This window comes from Dendropsophus ebraccatus, chromosome 12 (genome assembly GCF_027789765.1).
Source record: "Dendropsophus ebraccatus isolate aDenEbr1 chromosome 12, aDenEbr1.pat, whole genome shotgun sequence".
Lineage (NCBI taxonomy): Eukaryota > Metazoa > Chordata > Amphibia > Anura > Hylidae > Dendropsophus > Dendropsophus ebraccatus.
Window position 1 is genome coordinate 29,822,199 of NC_091465.1, and position 21,974 is coordinate 29,844,172.

General features: G+C 45.9%; 1 protein-coding gene across 5 annotated transcripts in view; it reads left to right on the forward strand.

Moving 5' to 3' along the window:
• Positions 1-21,974, forward strand: part of RERE (arginine-glutamic acid dipeptide repeats) — a 246,486-nt gene that overhangs the window by 65,256 nt on the left and 159,256 nt on the right. For 2 of the 5 annotated variants that reach the window (XM_069948321.1, XM_069948327.1), the window contains exon 1: positions 17,486-18,001. The exons of 2 other annotated variants lie outside the window; for them this stretch is intronic. The gene's annotated coding sequence lies outside the window, so the exon portion shown is untranslated. Of the gene's footprint in view, positions 1-17,485; positions 18,009-21,974 lie in introns of those variants that run through there. One more of the 5 variants, XM_069948323.1, reaches the window with a different exon arrangement.

Genomic DNA, 21,974 nt, shown 5'->3' on the forward strand with positions numbered 1-21,974 from the left:
GGGATGTAAGTGCATCAGGTGTCAGTGACTCTCCAGCTGTTGCAAAAATACTGTAGTTTTGCAACAGCTGGAGAGCGAGTCTGAGCAAGGTGATGGCGTCTATGATCTAGCCCGGCACCAGTCCAGTTAATAGATATTGAAGGCTTCCAGCACTCAGTATCTCACTCAGTACAACCCCAACAACTAAACAGATGCAGCGGCTGCTGCCGCCTGAATTATTTTATTGACTTCAGCCCTCCCTTCTCTTCCCTCCTTCTCTTTCCTGCTTTAGAGAATTGATTTTGGATAATGTTATCCTCGTGTGGACTGCATATATCAGTTCAAGGTTTATTTGTCCTGGTGGAAGCCCCTCGCCTGTCAGAATGATCGTCCTGACCTTCATAACACGACAGCCTGCCGACAACCCTTCTATACTATTTATTCGCTACCTAATAATAATTTTATTTTATTTTTTTTTAGTAATTTAAACAATCCAGGTTTCAGGACAATAACCCTTCGCTATACATTGCGTTCACACCTTCTAAGCTTACAAATTGCCCCCCCCCCCCCCCCCCCCCAAAAAAAAAGCTCGGCGATCTCCTTAAGGGATTAGTGTTACACCGGCCGCTCCTAATGGTTTATTAATGAACTTGTGGCGCATACACGACCGTGCTTATTGACAGACCGCGGTCATTAAAATTCAGGAGGCTGTCGATAGCGCCATCTAATAGGAGGCATTTGCGGGCAAACGTATCATCAGACAAACAAAGACTTTTTATGGAGCCGCCCAGAGATTTAGGAATAAGCGTATGTTTTCCCTCTTAAATTTCTGTCTTTTATTGTTAAGTGCAGGGTTTTGTGACTGCGCTGTGCCGTATAAAGCGGCGCTGCGCTGTAGTAGAGAAGAGCGAAACGCAAAATGAGCCGCCGTTCTTGGCTCGATTACACGTGGAATCCATTTTCTAGTAAAGGTATAAAATCAGGGGGAAAGAAATTCTCTATGTATTTACAGTGTATCTATTCTGCTTTGTACAAATGACCTGTATATAGTGCATCATAAATACATGCTGAAGAGATATGTCTTGCACGCTGCTCTCCACTAGATGGCGCGTTTGCACAGTAAACTTAAAAAAATTGCCATTTCAAATTGCCCTGGAATAAGAGCAGAGTGTGATCCCTTATAGCAGGCAATAAGACGCATTACGAAATTAGGGAAGTTGAGGAAGGTGAATATCCTACTAATGTGTTTGGAGGCAGGCGGCAATTGTTGAGATCTTACAGTTTCATTTTATTTCTAATGTAATGAGCTGAGTATTATGCCGTTTTATAATACCGCTAACCTACTTGACATTACTGTTTGTGTGATTACTGTACTGTGGTAGCCAACATTTACTTAAAGAGGACCTGTGGCGGTCTCAGTCCCCAAATCCTTGAGCCTTAGTCATGCTTCACAAGTTCCTTTAACACCCTAGTTGACTACAGATAGGTGCTGTTAGTTTTGGCACCTGATGTGCTAATTAGGGACTAGACTGGCAACTGGGCGGTCACCATTGCTCTGTTCTCCATGACAGGGAGCGGGATGGCCTTATTATATAGGGTGATATCTCTCAGTGTAGTGAGGCCAGCGATCAGCCAACAAACAAGCATATGTTTGTTTCACAGTTTGGGTCAAAATCATTGTCAGGCTGGGTTCACACTACATTTTTGCAATCCGTTTTTGCAAAAAAAGAAAAAAACGGATAAATTTGTATGCATTTGTTTTTCTATTGACTTCCATTATAAAATAGGGATCAAAGGCATCAGTTTTTTTTTTTTTTTTTTTTAACGTACACAAAAACATAGCTGACCTTATTTTTGTGTTGATTACAAAAAATTGATGCATTTTGATCCTTTTTTTACAATGGGGAAAAAAGATCAGAACGGATGCACACAGATGCATCAGTTTTTCCAATCCGTTTTTTTTTTTTGCAAAAACGGATAAAAAAAAAAAAAGATTGCAAAAATATAGTGTGAGCCCAGCCTCAGCTGTCTGTCTCTGCTCTTATAGCCTATTAGTAATGTCAGCAGAGGGCTGCGCAAAGGATCCAGCAACCCACATAATTCCCGAGCCTTGTAGTATCCTTTTTTATAGAAGTGCCGATCTATCAGATGGCAGCCGTGTAAAAGGCCCCTTAGGGTCTATTTACACAGAAAGATTATCTGCCAAAGATTTGAAGCCAAAGCCAGAAACAGACTATAAACAGAGATCAGGTCATAAAGGAAAGCCTGAGATTTATCCTCTTTTCAAATCCATTCCTGGCTTTGGCTTCAAATCTTTGGCAGATAATCTGTCAGATAATCTTTCTGTGTAAATGGACCCTTAGGGTACTATTACACAAAGCGATTTTTCAACACTAAATGATCTCAAACGACCGCTATGGTGAATGACCTGAAATTGTTCACCCAATTAAACAGAATGATGATCGTTACTTATGATTGTTCTTGCTATTGCGTTCGCCGCTACTGCGAACGACGTCTTATTCCATGCGGTCAACGATAAAAATAGGTCCAAACTCTATCAAACGACTAATGATTTCTCGTTGGTTGTTTAATCATTGTCTATTACACTAAACGATTATCGTTCAAATTCGAACGATCTAACGATTTTTCTGTTCCGTGTAATAAGGCCCTTAGGCTTACACTACCTCATAAACAGTGCAAGAAAGCTCCTAAACTGTCAAGGGGCAGTCACCACCGCACTCCATGGGGTGTGAACCTATGTCTCTCCCTGCTGAGAACTAAGCTGAGCAGTGGTCACCGCCTAGTTGACAGTGTAGGTCCCTGTTAGGTGCCAATCGCAATGGGGGTGGTGCTATAAAAGATAACCACCTATGTTTATCTATTATATAGCATTTGTATGAAAGATGATCAGATCTGCTTCATCCGGCAGGCTCGCCCGTGCTGCATCATCTTCCAACCCAGTGATCTCTAACCTGCCGCTTTCCAGCTGTTGCAAAACAACAACTCCTTCCATGCCTGAGCATTCTGAGAGTCATAGTTTTGCAACAATTTGAAAACCACAGGTTGTAGGTCACTGTTCTAATCTAATGTAGACATACATTGTATGTGAGGTTTTAACTAACTTGCCTAAGGTTTTGTAGGTTTTTCTGTCAATCCATGTGTTTTTGTATGCATAGGGGGAGATTTATCAAACATGGTGTAAAGTGAAACTGGCTCAGTTGCCCCTAGCAACCAATCAGATTCCACCTTTCATTCCTCACAGACTCTTTGGAAAATGAAAGGTGGAATCTGATTGATAAATCTCATAATGTATGTATATTCATTTATTTGTCTATCTCAATGTGTATTATTGTTTGTATACATTTTCCCATGCTAGTTCCTGGGATGTGGGGCTTGGGGTGGGCCCTGCCTATAGACCAGGGATGGGGAACCTTTGGGCCTCCGGCTGTCCAGGCATGATGGGAATTGTAGTTTTCCAACAGCTGGAGGCCCAAAGGTTCCCCATCCCTGCTATAGACATATGTGAGATGTGACACAGTTTGAGTTCACTTCAAAAGCTGTGGTTATTTTTGCAATGTGTTTCAGACTTCCTGCTCCCGAGGCTGCCCCTCCACTCCAAGAATGGCCATATGGTGTCATGGGTATGTGGTTGTGTGCTCGCTTGCGTTGGCTCTTCCTTTCTCACCCTCTTAACCGATTGACTCAGCGTTGTGCTTTTAATCCTCCCGGACACCTCTCTGCTCTTTGTTTTATGCTGCTTCTCGGCATAGCTGCATCGCTGGACGTCCCGCTTCCGCTAAGTGTGGAAAAAAGAGGGGAGGGCTGCAGGACTATACCAGAGAGATTATACAGGAAGCATTTGGCAATAATTTCCCTGGATCGGAGCGGCTAAGCATGCTTTACATTATAATAGTTTAAACATACCACAAGTCGCTCTACCCGGGATCACATTTTCCATTTGCTCTGTTATTACCCATAAGTGGAGCAGTTTAAGGGCCCAGTTGTTCACATCAATGTTTTTTAAGACCATGCAGTTGATGTTTTTACTCAAATTGACGTTTTTTTTTTAGTTTCCGTCTCCATTTCACGATCAATGCCTCTTTCTGAACCCATATTAAAGGTAAGATCCAGGATTTGAAAAGGTGCAGTTGCTTTCTTGCAGGAACAGCGCCACCTCTGTCCTCAGGTTGTGTGTGTTGTTACAATTCAGCTTCAGTCACTTCAATGGAACTGAGGTGTAAAAATGCACCCAAACTGAGGACAGGACAGGTGCGGTTTATGAAACAAAACGGTCATGTTTTTCTAAGCCTGGATAACTCCTTTAATTGCACATAGATGCTGCCCCTTTAAATGTTTTATTGATTAGGCATATTCAATGACTTCCTCAACACATGCCCCCTCCTAGAGTCTGCCTGTCTCTTGGGCTCAGTATTCTGGCTAAGGGTGCCTTCACACATACCGACTCGCAGCAAAAAACTGTTAGGCCCCGCCCAATTGACACTAGGCCACAATGCCAGAATAAAAGTGTTTTTTGGGTACAAACACACACAGCGTATACGCAGCTGATACCCAGCAGATTTGATACTGTGTTCAGTTATTTAGATCTAATCTGCTGCGTATCTGCTGCATATCGCAGCAGTAAATACGCAGCGTATATGCAGAGTGTGTTTGTACCCTTCACAAATACCGACTCACAGCAGAAAACTCCCGTTTATGCTACGAGCCGAGGTCCTGGAAGGCCCCTATCACTACATACAAGCAATGGTCTGAAAGACCGCTGCGTGTATGTAATGCAGACGCCACCTTAACCCCTTTGGCTCCCGCATCGGTACCGCAGCGCTGTCTCCATACATTACCTGGCTCTGGCTGCACGGGGTCCTGCTCTGCCGCCCAGCCAATCAGTGGCTGCGGCTGGGCAACACACTGATTGGCTGGGCGGCAGAGCAAGACGCCGGGACCCTGTGCAGCCAGAGCCAGGTAATGTATGGAGACAGCGGTGCGGGAGCCGAAGGGGTTTAGGGGGTGGCTGCATTACATACACGCAACGGTCTTTCAGACCACTACTTGAATGTAGTGATAGGGGCCTTCCAGGACTTCGGCTCGTAGCAGAATCTCGCAGGGAGTTTTCTGCTGTGAGTCGGTATTTGTGAAGGCACCCTAAAGGGTACAAACACACTGCATATACGCTGCGTATTTACTGCTGCAATATGCAGCAGATACGCAGCAGATTAGATCTAACACAGTATCAAATCTGCTGGGTATCAGCTGCGTATACGCTGTGTGTGTTTGTACCCAAAAAAACTTTTATTCTGGCATTGTGGCCTAGTGTCAATTGGGCGGGGCCTAACACATCTGTGCCTTATGTCTAGAGCGCCCTTCTTTTTTTTTTTTTTTTTTTCCAACATGAACCTTGGCTGGGTTTTCATCTTTGGTGTGCTGAAGATCTAGTCCAGGTGTGTGCCGAAAAAGAAGAAAGGTGGGGAGAGAGACACTCTAGACAACAGGTGTCAAACTCTGGCCCTCCAGCTGTTTCAAAACTACAATTCCCATCATGTCTAAGCAGCCAAAGCTAAAGCTCTGGCTGTCCAGGCATGATGGGTATTGTAGTTTTGCAACAGCTGGAGGGCCTGAGTTTGGCACCCCTGCTCTAGGCCCCATCCCATTGACACCGGGTCGCACTGCCTGAATAAATGTTGTTATCCAGAAGAGGATAGGTAGACCCCGGGACCAGACATGCTTTGAGGACTACAAGAAGGTATTGTTGGCTAAACATGTTAATTCTGACTAATAGCTATTGAGACCCCTACCATACCTTCCCATAAAGCTGGCATGGAGAGTCTACAGACTGGCGGATCTGGAACAAATAGTGCCCTATAGACATAGGCAGGCTAAAGTATGACCTAGTCCCCACACTTCTGGCACAATCCCATTCATCTGAATGGAGTTTCCAGAAATATCTTTGCTTCCACCCACTTTAGATTAGTATTGTATGGAAGCCATTCAGAAGATTGGCCAACCATGTAATACAGTGATGTGCTTGGTTCACCAGAGACCCTTTATGAGATCCGCACTGTACACTTGCTCATAAAGTGTGGTGAGCAGGGACCCCCCTCTCTCTCTATTTTGTCCATATGGCTTATTCATGAGCCGACTCCTCTTAATGGAACTCCAGGCCATAATGTAGTGGTCACCCCTGTGTCTAAGCATCCCGGGATCACAGCATTGCTCTGCAGGTTTCCGTGCAGCCCGATCATACACATGCCAATAAAACTGATTTATATTCTCCATTTCCTCACTGTAAATTAGGCGATGGCAGCTTCTGGCCCAGAGAGTGGTTGCTGGGATAATGCTCACTTTGACCTAGACTCTGTAGCCAGACAAAGCAGCCGTTCAGCTGCTATAGATGGATCTTTTGTGCAGAGTTTATTACGTTATCTTTATGGTAGTTTGTGTCTTTTAAAAGCCTGGGACACCACATGGATTTTTGCATGGCGCTGCTGGCTGCTATATTGTAGAGCGTATACAATGTCTGATATTGTTGTTCTGCACAACCCATATGTAACCCGTACCATAAGGACTAAATCAGTTCTCATGTTTATGTGGTTTGTATGATCCTGGATAGGAGGTCGACTCTTATAAACCTGGGCAGGATCTGATGGCCTTCTAATGTGTATGAGGACCTCGCAACTATTCCCGCAATGAGAGAACAGTCGGACATTTTTGATTTCAGCATGGCCGATCATTGTGATTGACGGAAAATGAGCTGTCTTCAGAGGTGTCGGGCAGCGGCTTTCTAGTCTTTCCCTCTATAGATTACATGCATGCTTGACAGCTATGTGAAATTCATGGCTAGCTTATTTTTCTCTGTTTTATTGCTATGTTTTTTTTGTTTCCTCCGCTGGTCGCTATCCCTGTCTATAGGTATTCCCTGTTTCATGCTCATTTGCTTGTATGTTACCGACCCTGACTTCATGCTCATGAACCAGGAGGTGCAGGATGAAAAAAAAGTGCTATCCAGTTAGGGATTGTAGTTTAGCGGTAGGTGGAGAACCTGGGGAACACTGGTCTGCAGAATTGTATTAAATGTATGTACAGCCGAGGTTCAGTGTCCTCTGTCTGTATGATATTAAGGCGGTGGATGCTACAGTACATGAGGGAGAACATCTTTAGTGTTCCACTAAGTCCCCGAATGCCTGCGCTCAGTCATCCGTATAATGCACTTTGTTATTTTACAGTCCAGTCTAATCTGCCTCCAGAAAATATCCCTCTCTGCACCAGACTTTCTGCTTTACAAAATGCTGGGTGCTGATTTTAGGGACAGATTATTATTCCCTATTATTATATTCCCTATTATATTAAAGCTGTGAAAATTATTTGGACTCCAGACCGAAACATCCTATATGTACCAAACTAGTCCTAGATGTTAGAGAATTTGGGTTTGGGTTCACACACCCGAATGATCAGCATTTGAATTCTGCTGTGTGGAGAAGGTGGATGCAGCCTGAGGCCTACCTAGAACACATGGGGGGAGAATTATCAAACACGATGTAAAGTGAAACTGACTCAGTTGCCCCTAGCAACCAATCAGATTCCACCTTTCAATTTCCAAAGAGTCTGTGAGAAATGAAAGGTGAAATCTGATTGGTTGCTAGGGGCAACTGAGACAGCTTCACTTTACATTGTGTTTGATAAATCTCCCCCCATGTGTTCTAGGTAGGCCTCAGGCTGCATCCACCTTCTCCACACAGCGGGATTCAAATGCTGATCGCTGGGGTTCACGTGAACGCAAATTTTTGACAACTTTGTTTATCTCTACTAGATATAAATAGATTTTAGGGTTTAGTTTTAGGGCCTAAATCCCAGTTTTCAGTCAGAACCCAGAGCAGACACAGAATTTATTCAGACCCCCAACTAGACATCAAAATTTCTTAGGACCCTTGACTAGACCCCAACATTTATTCAAACCTGACTAACCTCATTATTTTGTCATACCCAAAGTAGACCCCAAAATTCAAAAATAGCCATGAAAATATTTTGGAAGTGAAAAGATTTGATGCCTCAGATGGAGGAGCAGTCCAGAGAAGCTGCAGGCCATGGTAGCACGTGTAGGCCATGCAGATTGCTCACAGTAGCATGGACAGCACATGTGACCTGCGACACGTCCGAGAAATCACTGTACCACTGGTGCCATAAGAAAATCTCCAGGGGTCTTGCTATCGCACAGTATAACCCCCATAACACTGGTGGGATGTTTAGTAGCTTGTAGTATGTAGGGGGCTTGTGCTTATAAGCAGCAGCCAGTTAGTATGAGTGGAGCTGCAGTGAAAAGCATTGAGTGAGGAACAGAGCAGCCATCTTTGATCAGACACCTTAGCATATACACACACATTGGTTAGACCACAGCTCCCGTAACTTAAGGCCCTATTACATGGGCCGATGGTGAGCAAGTCAGATCAGCGCTCGCTTACTCCTTGTTCCCCGTTCGCTGCCGGCGCTATTACACTCGGCGACAGTGAGCAGGTTGGCTGCGACAAGCTGCGGGCGGGGATCTTTAGATCGTCCGGGGAGCCCATAGGAGATGGCGGTCTACTGCCACTGCACCCAATTACAGGGAGTGATGGTTAGCAGACAGTCATTATTGTTCAACATTTTTTCAACGTGTTGAAAGGCAAGTATCAGCCAACATTCTGCATGTTGCCTTTTAAAAGGAGCTATTACATCAATTGATTATTGACCAAATACGGCCGATAATCGCTTGGTGTAACAGGGCCCTAAATCCCATGTTTTTTTTCAAGCCATATCTCATAAAAGTTGTATATACGTGCAGCTATAGCAGAATCATTGTATCTATTCTTAATGCAAAGTAACGGTCTTATAGTCCAATATAAGCCACTGGGTTCTTTTGGTGCATAACTAAACAGCCAGGTAACCAATAAGAGACAAAGCAGAACCTGGGAGGATGATATTCATTTCCACGTGCGTGCCGATCTCCTCTTAGCATTAAAACCTAATACTGCATGAACTCAGCAAGAAGCCTATTATGGTTAATCAGGATGATCTGTAGCTTATGCATATACATAAAGGAGATGGCCGCTGCGGACAGTCTTTTATTGTTAGAAGACTCCTCAATGATAAGTTGATCATTGGATATTCACCTATAATTTGTGGAGGAGCAAAGCATTAAGTTGCTCAGCAGCCAAATCACAGGGGAAGACGCTGCGTTAATGCAGTGTCCAGCGGAGGTATACCTCCTAAGTAGAGATGAGCGAACCTCGAGCATGCTTGAGTCCATCCGAACCCGGACTTTCGGCATTTGATTAGCGGTGGCTGCTGAAGTTGGATAAAGCCCTAAGGCTATGTGGAAAACATGGATATAGTCATTGGCTGTATCCATGTTTTCCAGACAACCTTACAGCTTTATCCAAGTTCAGCAGCCCCCGCTAATCAAATGCCGAACGTTCAGTCAGGTTCGGATGGACTCGAACCTAAACCCGGTTCACTCCGCTCTAGTCCTAAGGTATAGGTATACCACCGCCATATAGCTGTAATGGATTCATCATACATTGACTTCTTAAAAATAAAAAAAATACACTACTTCTACCGGTAATGTGACAGAAACCCCAATGGTAAAACACCTCAATGGAGGCCAAAATGAGAATGTTGTGGCCTCTACTGGTGGATATAAGTGCATGGATACATGGGTATGTGTTTAGAGAGTTCACCACAACTCCCTGGTGTGAACACAGCCTAAATCAGGACTGGCAGTGAGGGAAAGCCCAAGAGTAGCTACGTGAAGGTCAGAAGGGACATGCTGGTAGGAACCCATCTATATCAGAGACCATTATTGTATCTGGAGAAAACACACACAGCGGCTACATTGTATTCTGAACGCTGTCTTATAAAGTGTCGTATTCTGAAAGCGTAATAGTCCTGACATCTGTACATTGTTCCCAATAACTTTTTTTTTTTTTTTGCAAACATGTACAGGCTTTTTTTTGCTTACATTTGAAAAAAAGAAGTGTATGGGAAAATGATTTAAAAAAGTGTATACCTGAAGAACAGAAAACAATGCTTATATGTATAGAATAGTGCGGAAGGATAGCAGAAAAAGCTGTACTCACCTGCTGCTGATGCCATTCTGGCAGTGCTGGTTCCTGTTGTCAGCACTTCCTCCTCTCCATCCCCACATATAGGACATGTCTAGAGATGAGCGAACCGGGTTCGGGTTCGAGTCCAGCTGAACCCAAACGATCAGCATTTGATTAGCGGTGGCTGCTGAAGTTGGATAAAGCCCTAAGGCTATGTGGAAATCATGGATATAGTCATTGGCTGTATCCATGTTTTCCAGACAACCTTAGAGCTTTATCAAAGTTCAGCAGCCCCAGCTAATCAAATGCCGATTGTTCGGGTTCGGCTGGACTCGAACCCGGTTCGCTCATCTCTAGACATGTCCATTGAGCCAATCAGCATCTGAGGCAGGTCATCCCTGCAGTCAGTGATTGGTTGAGTGGGCAATTCCTATGTGTTGGAGAAGAGGAAGAAGTGACAACAGGGACTTGCAGGGTCAGAATGGCTTAAGCAGCAGGCGAGTACAGCTTTTTCTTTTGTTATTTAGAAACCCTGGGCACTTTTAAATGTAAAACCTACCCTCTGGAATACTAACTAGCTACACTATCAAGCTGGCTATACACTAGGGATGGCATTAGCAAGAGAGGCTGATGCTGACTCATGGCTGATGCTTTAGTTGTAGGTGGTAGTACATGTTCTAGCTTGGTTTTGCAGACTTGCACAGTTTATTTTTCGCTTTGCTGTCTTGGTAGATTTTGTTTTAGTTGTTTGGTTTGCCCTGAGTGTTAAATAGAACCTTTTATTTAGACCCACACAGACCAGCTAGACTGGGGGTGGAGGACCTCTAATCTGAGCTGCTTTTCTTTGATCCAGGTAGTCTAGTATATGGTTTCCCTTTCCCCTTGATGTAGCGGTGTACACATAATCTCTCCTCCTCATGTTATAGAACATTGTGATCTCTGCATTATGTATGGCTCCTATTATGCTCCTCTAATAATAATGCAGCACAACCAGCAGCCTCCATTACAACGGCCTCTTTTCCTACTTTATTACACCCTGTTAATATGGTTTCATACAGACATACTCCAGATTACCCAAGCGATATAATTACTGCAATATGTTTCAGGCTGTAGTCACTTTTACAATGGTGACTCACACAGCCGGAGCCGTGCAGCGTACAGGTATGGAATAAATAGCCAGAAATTGACATTTTATTTAGAGTATGTAATGGGCACCGCATGCTGCTGTCCTTCAGCTGCCTTCTAGTATTCAGGAGTCTGCTGTGGCACCAGCTATGTGTCCCTGACATCCTTCACATATAGTCACTGTGCTTTTATTGCCTTTTCACAGTTTCTGGTGTAAAAGCCTTTTAGATGGTTTTAGATTTTTGCGCCCATATTATGTCACAGTCTGCCCACAGCAAAGGAATCCGCAGCAAGTTATCCGCGTGATTTCCTCAGTGTGCATATACCCTTTGTGCGTTCACTGACATGTTTCAGAAATGTGTGAGACTGTGCCATGGGACTTGCAGAAGTAATCTAATTCGGATTAAAGGGGAACTCCAGTGAGGGAAAAAAAAGTTGTTTTCAGATCAACTGGTGTCAGAAAGTTATACGGATTTGTAAATTATTTCAATTTAAAAATCTGAAGTTTTCTAGTACTTATCAGCTGCTGTATGTCCTGCAGTAAGTGATGTATGACACAGTGGTCTCTGCTGCCTCCTCTGTCTGTGACAGGAACTGTCCAGAGCAATAGAGATTTTCTATGGGGATTTGCTACTACTTTGGACAGTTCCTGTCACAGACAGAGGTGGCAGCAGAGAGCACTGTGTCAGACTGGGAAGAAAACACCACTTCCTGCAGGGCATACAGCAGACCTGGAAGACCTGAGTTGAAGTAATTTACGAATCTGTATAACTTTCTGATACCAGTTGATTTGAAATTTTTCTTCCCCCTCCATAGTACCCCTTTATTGGACCTGATTTGCAGCTGATCATCTGCATGTGAATGAACCTTTATGATGACTGACACCACTACCATTTGTTTGTTCTGCTTCCACGAAAGGGCAGAGCAATGGAAAAACAAAAGTGATGCTAGATCTGCTTATACACCGGACTCCAACGGAGCATGGTGGACCATATTGACTTTGTTTCCATCATGGTGTCTGTCATTTTACTGGACAACATAGTGCTGCGTGCTGTGTTATTTTGTCTTGCATTTTTAGCAGAATCTACAATCGAGGCTCAAAGACAGGTGTGAACCAAACCATACCCAGGTAAACAAGTGTGCATCTGAGGATTTGAGCTAAATTTAGTATTAAGACCTTATGCTCATGACTATTATGGATCTGTAATATGGCACCCATAGAGAATATTGGGTCTCCATGCACAAATTAAAGGGGTGGTTAAAAAAAAGTGTAAAATGTAATTTACTTATATTAAAAAATGTCAAGTCTTCCAGTACTGCTGTATGTCCTGCAGAAATTAGTATTGTTTCCAGTCTGGAGAGCAGAAGAGGTTTTCTATGGTGATTTGCTACTGCTCTGGACAGTTCCTGACATGGACAGAGGTGGCAGCAGAGAGCACTGTGTGAGACTGGAAAAAATACACCACTTCCTGTACTGCAGGACATACTTTTTTTTTTTTTTTGTATACTACCTCTTTAAGTCACTTGTTTCCTTGTGTATTTATGTAATCTTACTGCTATTGGAATATGAAAGGAGGAGCTGGGCCACCAAAATTTATTTCGATAGGCCCAAGTTTAGGCCCAGACAACATGGCGCATAATACATTGGTGATGCTGCAGCTAACAAGTCTTGTTAGTTCCTATTGATGGCGGCCTAAGTGAATGCTGAAATTTGTATTATACTATTAAAAGGGGGCATGTGTATTTTGTATAGTTGGTAGGTGGATCCTCAGAATTGTCATCTGACTTTGTCTGTGCTGATGTCCAGGTGGACTTGTGAATTGCAAAACTAAGACAACCAGCATGCTACCTCTGCAAAACTACAACTCCCAGCATGCCCTGACAGCCTTCGGCTGTCAGGGCATGCTGGGAGTTGTAGTTTTGCACTAGCTGGAGTCCCTCAGGTTGGGTATCCCCAATGTAGAGGTGGTTGATATGCTCTGAACGCATTTTACCATCTCTACCTTTTAAAAACAAGCCCCCCCACCATGCCTGCGGTGTGAATGACTTCATGTTGTCATGAAATCAGATGTTGTTTCACTTAGCAGCATGTAGATCCTGTACAGCGCGCAGGGCTCGGTGTGTAACCGCGTCCCTTGTCTCCTCTCATTATCTGTTAACGCTACTCAACCTGACACGGTTATTTGATAAATGGAAGTTGCTCTGAAGTCTTCGGGAGCCGGGATCCAGCAAGGACTGGAATTAATAAAAGGAAACCAGGAGCGATCTGTAATACACTGTGCCGTGTGTATTGGGGGGTCACCATGATAGGTCTGGAAACACTTGCCATTTAGATAAGTAGTGCAGGAGGTAACATGTTGTGACTGGAAGGCAGCGCTGGCCCCCGCTTTGTTACCGGTGACATTGTAGATGTTGGCTTCCTGGTTGCAGTGATAAGAACACTTAGCCCGTGGCTTTTTATTTTGTTCTCTCGTCACCCGGTGTGATCTGCCGCTCTCTCGTGGTATTTTTCTTGAACAGTACAAAGCTGCTGTTTATTAGACTTGGCATCCAGAATCATCAGGGTGGTACTAACGCAGGCCTGTGCCAATCCCTCAAAGAGGCCTGTGGTGCTCTGTATCCGGGGGGCCAGAGGGGAAGCACCGCGGCATGCTGGGAGTTATCATTTCACGCCAATTTTTTAAATTTTTTTTTGCAGGAAGGGGTCTGAAGACATTTAGAACCCACACAATGTAGTAAAAGGCTCCTGAAACGCTGTGGAAGTCATGAGCGAGGCAGCTGGAGCATTTCTCTGTGGTTACACCTTGTCCGCACGGAGCTGTAAAAGATTTCCACTTGGCTGCATTTTCTATTGCCTCCTTGAGAGAGTGAGCAGGATCATATTAAAAAAAAAAACTAAAAAAAACTAATGCCATCCGCTCCAAAGTGTTGCACACATTGTACTAAGATGTTGCCGTAGTATATGGAGTGCAAGGGATTTATGAAAGGCCTTTGTTTAATGAGGATATGCAGAAAATATAATACCCAGTCTGGGAAATGGCAAGAAATTACATGTGATCTGCCATTTATCCCTGAAAAATCCAGCCGTCTGCATATGCCGGATCATGTGACCCCCGTAGGGATACGCTAGGTGCGATATCACGCTTTGCATACATTAGGAGCTCTAGTCTAAAGCCCATTTAACAGATATATACACTGGAATCGGGAGCTGTATACTGACACGAAGTGCGGAGGGATTTATCTGCATTCATCTCAGGATGGCGTGGCAGGGTATTTTCCCCTGATTCACATTAAAATACAGAGGAACATAAGGGATACGGCTGTATGAAGAGAGGCCCACTGACTCCTTAATGCGGAACCAGTCTAGATGGAAAAAATGTAGACAAATATTTAGTGTGAATTTGGCGTGTAAAGAAGAGATATGTGCATGTTTTCATCAGGGGCAGCAGACATTGTGCGTGTTGTCGTCGGGGGCAGCAGACATTGTGCGTGTTGTCGTCGGGGGCAGCAGACATTGTGCGTGTTGTCGTCGGGGGCATCAGACATTGTGCGTGTTGTCGTCATCAGGGGCAGCAGACATTGTGCATGTTGTCGTCATCAGGGGCAGCAGACATTGTGCGTGTTGTCGTCATCAGGGGCAGCAGACATTGTGCGTGTTGTCGCCGGGGGCAGCAGACATTGTGCGTGTTGTCGTCGGGGGCAGCAGACATTGTGCGTGTTGTCGTCATCAGGGGCAGCAGACATTGTGCGTGTTGTCGTCATCAGGGGCAGCAGACATTGTGCGTGTTATCGTCATCAGGGGCAGCAGACATTGTGCGTGTTATCGTCATCAGGGGCAGCAGACATTGTGCATGTTGTTGTCATCAGGGGCAGCAGACATTGTGCGTGTTGTTGTCATCAGGGGCAGCAGACATTGTGCGTGTTGTCGTTAGGGGCAGCAGACATTGTGCATGTTGTTGTCATCAGGGGCAGCAGACATTGTGCGTGTTGTCGTTAGGGGCAGCAGACATTGTGCGTGTTGTTGTCATCAGGGGCAGCAGACATTGTGCGTGTTGTTGTCATCAGGGGCAGCAGATATTGTGCGTGTTGTCGTTAGGGGCAGCAGACATTGTGCGTGTTATCGTCATCAGGGGCAGCAGACATTGTGCTTGTTATCGTCATCAGGGGCAGCAGACATTGTGCGTGTTGTCGTTAGGGGCAGCAGACATTGTGCGTGTTGTCGTTAGGGGCAGCAGACATTGTGCGTGTTGTTGTCATCAGGGGCAGCAGACATTGTGCGTGTTATCGTCATCAGGGGCAGCAGACATTGTGCGTGTTGTCATTAGGGGCAGCAGACGTTACACTTGTTGTTCAGATGTTTAATGTATCTTGTCCTATTATATATATATAATGTATAGATATCCTTAGTGCATCACTGATCTGTGTTGGGGCCAAGTGCTTCCTGCTTAGGATGCCACACAAGCTGTAGTGCTGACAGCCTGACCTGAGAGCTGTGTGTCCTGGGTGACCTGATAAATGGCGGACAGGCACATTGGCTTAGATTTCCTACGGCTGCTGCGGCAATCATGATAGATTTATTATGCATAGTGTGTCAAATGGTGACCTCGCAGAACAAGGGGTATGACGTTACAGAATGGACCAAAATTTTGGTGCACCTTTGGCATTAAGTAAGACAGGTAATAGATGGTTTAAACTAACCAGACAGTAAAAACCTAGACTAGACAGAAGGAAGATGTGCCAAATTTATCAAATCTGTGATCCACTGTAATGAAGCTGGCACAGGTGCGGCTCCCATCCACCTTCACTAGCCGCCGGCCGCTGTCCCGCCTGATCCCTACATGCACGTGAACTTTTGGCCTGTTGTGAATGTAGAGAAGGGAAGGTTAGCTGCTGGCAGACGGCTCTGGTGCCGGCTTATCTCCCCGATAACAAAAGGGATAGGCAGATCAACCTTCCTTCTCTCCCCCATTCTGTCAGGAGGTCACCATACACATTACACGTTCAGGAAGTCCTAGCAGGATTTTGACCAATGTGTATAGGCCTTTAGACTGTCTAGTCTAGTGTCCTAGGGCCCTATTCCACCGGACGGTTATCTTTCAGATTATCGTTAAATCGTTCGAATTTAAACGATAATCGTTCGGTTGAAATGCAGTTAACGATTAACGACCGAACGATAAATCGTTGATCGCTTTATAAGACCTGGACCTGTTTTTATCATTGCTCGTTCGCATTGAATAAGACGTCACTCGGTCGTTTGCAGTAGATACGAACACAATAGCAAAGAAAAACTATCGCAAATACGATCATAAGTAACTATTATCGTTCTGTGGAAATGAGTGAACGTTTTCAGGTCTTTCGCAATAGCGGTCGCTTGAGATCGTTAATCATTAACGATTATGCGAACGATAATCGTCCGGTGGAATAGGGCCCTTAAATGTCCCCCCATCTTTTAAGAAACCCTGGTGCCTGGGGGTCCTGATTATGACGGTAACCATTTTGGTCTTTACACCTACACATACATTTCCCTTATTTAGACTTGGGAAAGCTGTGTGCTTTCTGGCTGCTGCAAAACTACAACTCCAACTCCCATCCAAACCCTACTGCAAGTTTTGCAACAGCCAGTGAGTTTCAGGTTGTACAATTTTGCTATGAACCCTGTCTAGCTGCTGAAAACTACAACTCCCATCATGCTCAGCTGGTTGGGTAACACTGTTATGAACCCTGTCAAGGCACAGTGGGAGTTGTAGTTCTTCAGAAAGTGTAGCGCCATACAGGTGACATAGTTGCAGGCTGTGGCCAATATGACCATTGGAAATGGAAAGCAGCCTCCTTATTGGTTACTGTAATGGTGCATTTACACAGAGAGACTTATCTGACAGATCTTTTGAAGCCAAAGCCAGGAACAGACTATAAAAAGGGAACGGTTCTTAAAGGAAAGACTGGGATCTATCCTCTTTTTTCAAATCCATTCAAAAATCTGTCAGATAAATCTCTGTGTAAACGCACTATTATTTTCATAGCTCCCCCAGAGGATTGACTAAGTGGTAGAGTCCAGCCAATCAGATTCTAGCTCCCATTCTTTATACAGTCATTTGGAACTGGAAAAAGCTCCCTGATTGGTCGGTGTGAACCAATTTTCTGTTAAGGGGTGCCATAAATGGGGAGCAGTCCACCGTGACAACCAATCAGATTCTAACTTTCAATTCTTATAAGACTTGTAAAAATAGAAGCAGCGTTCCTATTGGTCGCTATAGACCAATCCTCTTCCTGCATGTTTCGGGGTGCCCCGGGGACGTTTACGTCACGTAGTGATCTCTGGCGTTGTCCCAGGACAGGAGCCCCGGTCACCCGGTGACCTGGCAGATGCCTCTTTTGTATCTGCCATCATCCATCCATCACCGGGAGGAGGAGGGGGCAGGCGCGATCCAGTCCGGGTCTTCCCTGTGGTTGGGAGCAGAGCAAGGAGGCTGGAAGGGGCTGATCTCCGTCCCCTCCCCCCGGCTGCTGCTGCTGATGTCTGCTGTACGGAGTCTGGATCAGGCATGTGGAAGTGTCTGCTGAACAGCTGAGGAGGAGGGAGGACGGGCAGCGCCGTGCATGTGGGGACAAGAGGCGGAAGGGCAGCCGCAGGAGCCCCGGATCCCCCCGCCGAGCGCCCGGCTTCTCCCATTGTTCGGCTGCGCCCTCCGCGCTATCGGGATCTATCGGTGTAGCGCTGTGGCTGCTCCATCCATGGGGAGCGGGCAGGCCGTGGCCGCAGCTCCACCACTCCGGGTGATTGCTCAAGCTGGACGCGGCTCGGATCACAGGCAAGTGGTGAGACCCCCCCTCCTCCTCCCCCTCCTCCTGGGCCGGGGGGAGGCAGCTGTGCCAGCACTTGTTGGGGAGCCCACCCCGTGTTCTATATACTGGAGGCATCTGTGCCCTGCACTTGTTGGGGTGCCCACCCCGTGTTCTATATACTGGAGGCAGCTGTGCCAGCACTTGTTGGGGAGCCCACCCCATGTTCTATATACTGGAGGCAGCTGTGCCAGCACTTGTTGGGGAGCCCACCCCGTGTTCTATATACTGGAGGCAGCTGTGCCAGCACTTGTTGGGGTGCCCACCCCTTGTTCTATATACTGGAGGCAGCTGTGCCAGCACTTGTTGGGCTGCCCACCCCTTGTTCTATATACTGGAGGCAGCTGTGCCCTGCGCTTGTTGGGGAGCCCACCCTGTGTTCTATATACTGGAGGCAGCTGTGCCCTGCACTTGTTGGGGAGCCCACCCCTTGTTCTATATACTGGAGGCAGCTGTGCCCTGCACTTGTTGGGGAGCCCACCCCTTGTTCTATATACTGGAGGCAGCTGTGCCCTGCGCTTGTTGGGGAGCCCACCCTGTGTTCTATATACTGGAGGCAGCTGTGCCCTGCACTTGTTGGGGAGCCCACCCCTTGTTCTATATACTGGAGGCAGCTGTGCCCTGCACTTGTTGGGGAGCCCACCCCGTGTTCTATATACTGGAGGCAGCTGTGCCAGCACTTGTTGGGGAGCCCACCCCGTGTTCTATATACTGGAGGCATCTGTGCCCTGCACTTGTTGGGGAGCCCACCCCTTGTTCTATATACTGGAGGCATCTGTGCCCTGCACTTGTTGGAGTGAGCTCTTGTGTTGGGGTACCCAGTGATTTTGCACCCTGTGTTCTATATACTGCTGTCTGGTCTGTGGGGTGCAGGGGGGATACCCCAGATTTCAGTTCAGGATATTAGCTAATGGGATATGTTCCTATAGAGCTAGAGGTGCCCATGTGGGTTCCATGCGGGTCCTGGGCCTCTACTGTATTAGAGTATCTGAAGTATTTGCCCCCCATGGTCCCTGCTTTATTGCAGTTCCTTCCTTTGTTTTGTACCACTATGATCCCCTACTTGTTGCAAAACTACAACTCCCAGCATGCCCTGACAGCCTCCGGCTGTCAGGGCATGCTGGGAGTTGTAGTTTTGGAAGTTGCTGGACTCTGTCAGGAACCACTTAAGCTATGAGTATTCAAATGTGTTGTAGTTTTGGTAACGCCTATAAGGGGTTATGTATTCATTTTATAGATTTAGGGCATGCTGGGAGTTGTAGTTTTGCGCCGCTTAGGGATCACAGCCTCAGCTGCACCTTTAGGTCCCTAATGGAAATCTCTGCCGCTCTCCATGATGCCGGAGCGAGGCTATGAGTCTTTAATCCATGTTGTCTACCTGCTATAAACAGGCACACACCAGTAACAATGGGGGCCGCAGCCAGGAAGGAGGGGGATTTGGAAGGGCTCTCCTGTGCCAGGCCTTGTGGACTTGGATCTTGGGTAGTCCTGTCCTCTCGTACCCTCTGAAGTGCAGGAACGGATCTTGGAATGCCTTTCATGTATAATTGGAGCAGGACTGGTGTAATGTTTACTCAAGCCATGTTCTCAGCTGCAGCGACAGACTGGCCTGACCACTTTCTATTTGCTGAGAAAACCAGCTCCTCTCTCCCCCCCCTTCTCCTCGCCCTGTGGAGCACATGTGGCTTCACTCATTCACAGCACAGTGTAATGTCTGCCTGGCGTTTCACCCGCATGTGTTTCTCGGGGCTGGGGTTGTATTAGAAATCCAGCCTGTCCATATTTATCACGTCCTCCCTAAGAAGGGGGGTCCGGGCCTGATGGGAGCTGACAGTCATAAATGCTTCTCGGATCATCTCGTAAATCACCGCATGATTTTAATTTAGTTTTTTTTTTTTTTTTATCCCCTTTTGGTAACTTAACCGTTAACAGGAATTAGGGCCATAAAGACTGCAACATTATCCTTACACGGAGCGTTTCCAGATCTCGCACGCTCACAAATTTTTTTTCCCCCCAATAATATTTAGACTAACCCCATATAAAAAGTCAGATTCCTGAGAGTCCCGTTCCCTGTGATCGGTCGGGGGGAGTATGAGTGTGTTTTCTATGTTGGCTGAGTAGATGGTGGCATGGCCAATAAAAATAAATGGTGTGCCAGCTTGCGGATCAGTGGTTAAATGTACAAGTTGTATCATACTGGGATTAACCAGTAAATCGGATAGGGGGTACAAAATGTACTTGTGCCTCATGCCTGGTTTCTAGGGTCATATCCTTTAAGGTTGGGATATGTAGGATTGAGGATCCTACCACCATGTGGTGACCATACAATCCGTGCTCTCCACCTTTTGCTAAACAACAACTCCCAGCATGCCCCGACAGCCTTCGGCTGTCCGGGCATGCTGGGAGTTGTAGTTTTGCAACGCGGCAGGTTGGGGAAGGATGACCTCTGACTGTGGTCTGTCGTTCTATGTATACAGCACCTGTGCTATGCTAATTGGAATTTTTTTTTTCTCCTATAAGCCGCTACCCCGTGCCCTGCCAAGTAACATGCTCCGTATGCACTCGCTGAGAATCATGGAAGGAAACTTTATTAGATTACCTTGGCCTACCTTTCAAGTTATGCAAACGGATTTGTTTTATGACCTGTGACCTTTATTGCCGCCGTGTTTTTTCACTAGTAAACGCAAGTCTTTTCCCTTCTAGGAGCCATTAACAGCCCTGGAGTAAAGGGCTGCCCCTGTACGGCGGCGTGTAAGCCATTGACCTCAAGGAAAATGAGGATATGGCTCCTGCCATGGCTGTTTTACTGTGTATCCCCATGATAAAACTATTCCGGAACATCTTTTCTCCCAGTTCTTCTATGTATGACTAAATAGACAAGTGGGTGGTACTTGTCGGGTAAGGTTTCATGGTGCAGACACCCCATCGGCACAATTGTGTGTGTGTGTGTGTGTGTGTGTGTGTATATATATATATATATATATATTTATTTATTTTGTTGTGTGTGTATAGATAGATAGATATATACATACATACATACATACATACATATCTGTATATATCTTTAACTATCTCGTACGGAAATGTTCCTGTACAGAGACTCTTCCATTATTAAGATGCTATTTTTGAGAAGGAATTGTTAATAGAAGTTTCTTTGGCGCTCAGGGCACACGAGCGCTCATTGTACTTTGGCCAACTAGGTGCTTGGCAGGCAGTGCACGGAGCGTTATTTGATCTGGTCGGACGATTATTCGGACTTGTATTACTCCCCCCCCCCCCCCCCCCCCCCCTCCACCTCTCGCCTTGTGGCTGCTGAAAATGATGCATCAGCTCCTGCTGCTAATAACTTGTCTAACTAGAGCTGAATGCAAACTCAGATTTATGATTTTGCGATGTGAATGTAACCTATCTGGCTGTATAAGGTTTTTTTTTACCCTTCAGCTGTGCCACTACAGCTCCCAGCATGCCCTGTAGACTCACAATAGCTTGGGGGGGGGGGGGGTCGGGTCATGTGCTTGGAGGTCTTTGCTGTGGACATTTGTAGTCATTATCTGCATTTTTATTATCCCCCCTTCCCCTGGGTCCTGACCTGGTTTTAACTATTTACTTCCAAGTGGGTGACTCATTGAATGATCAATTGTTCCTTGCAGCCTTTCTTTCTACTGCTTGAGCACCATGCTATACATTGAGGGGATTGAAATGGATCATGGCTCCAGGGCCTCATGTATATGAAAGGGGACGCCTCAAGATAGTATGCCATGAAAGTGTGGTTGGTGGCCGTACAGTAACTGCATGCCTACTGATGAGGGCTAGCCTCCTTTCCATGGCCCTAATGCGGGTGGTATGGCCGCATGCCCCTCACCCCTGCTCCATTTCAGCTATAGTCAGTAGTGCAGCATCTGCACTTTGCTCTGACTATTCCGCCTTTCATTGCTTGCACGC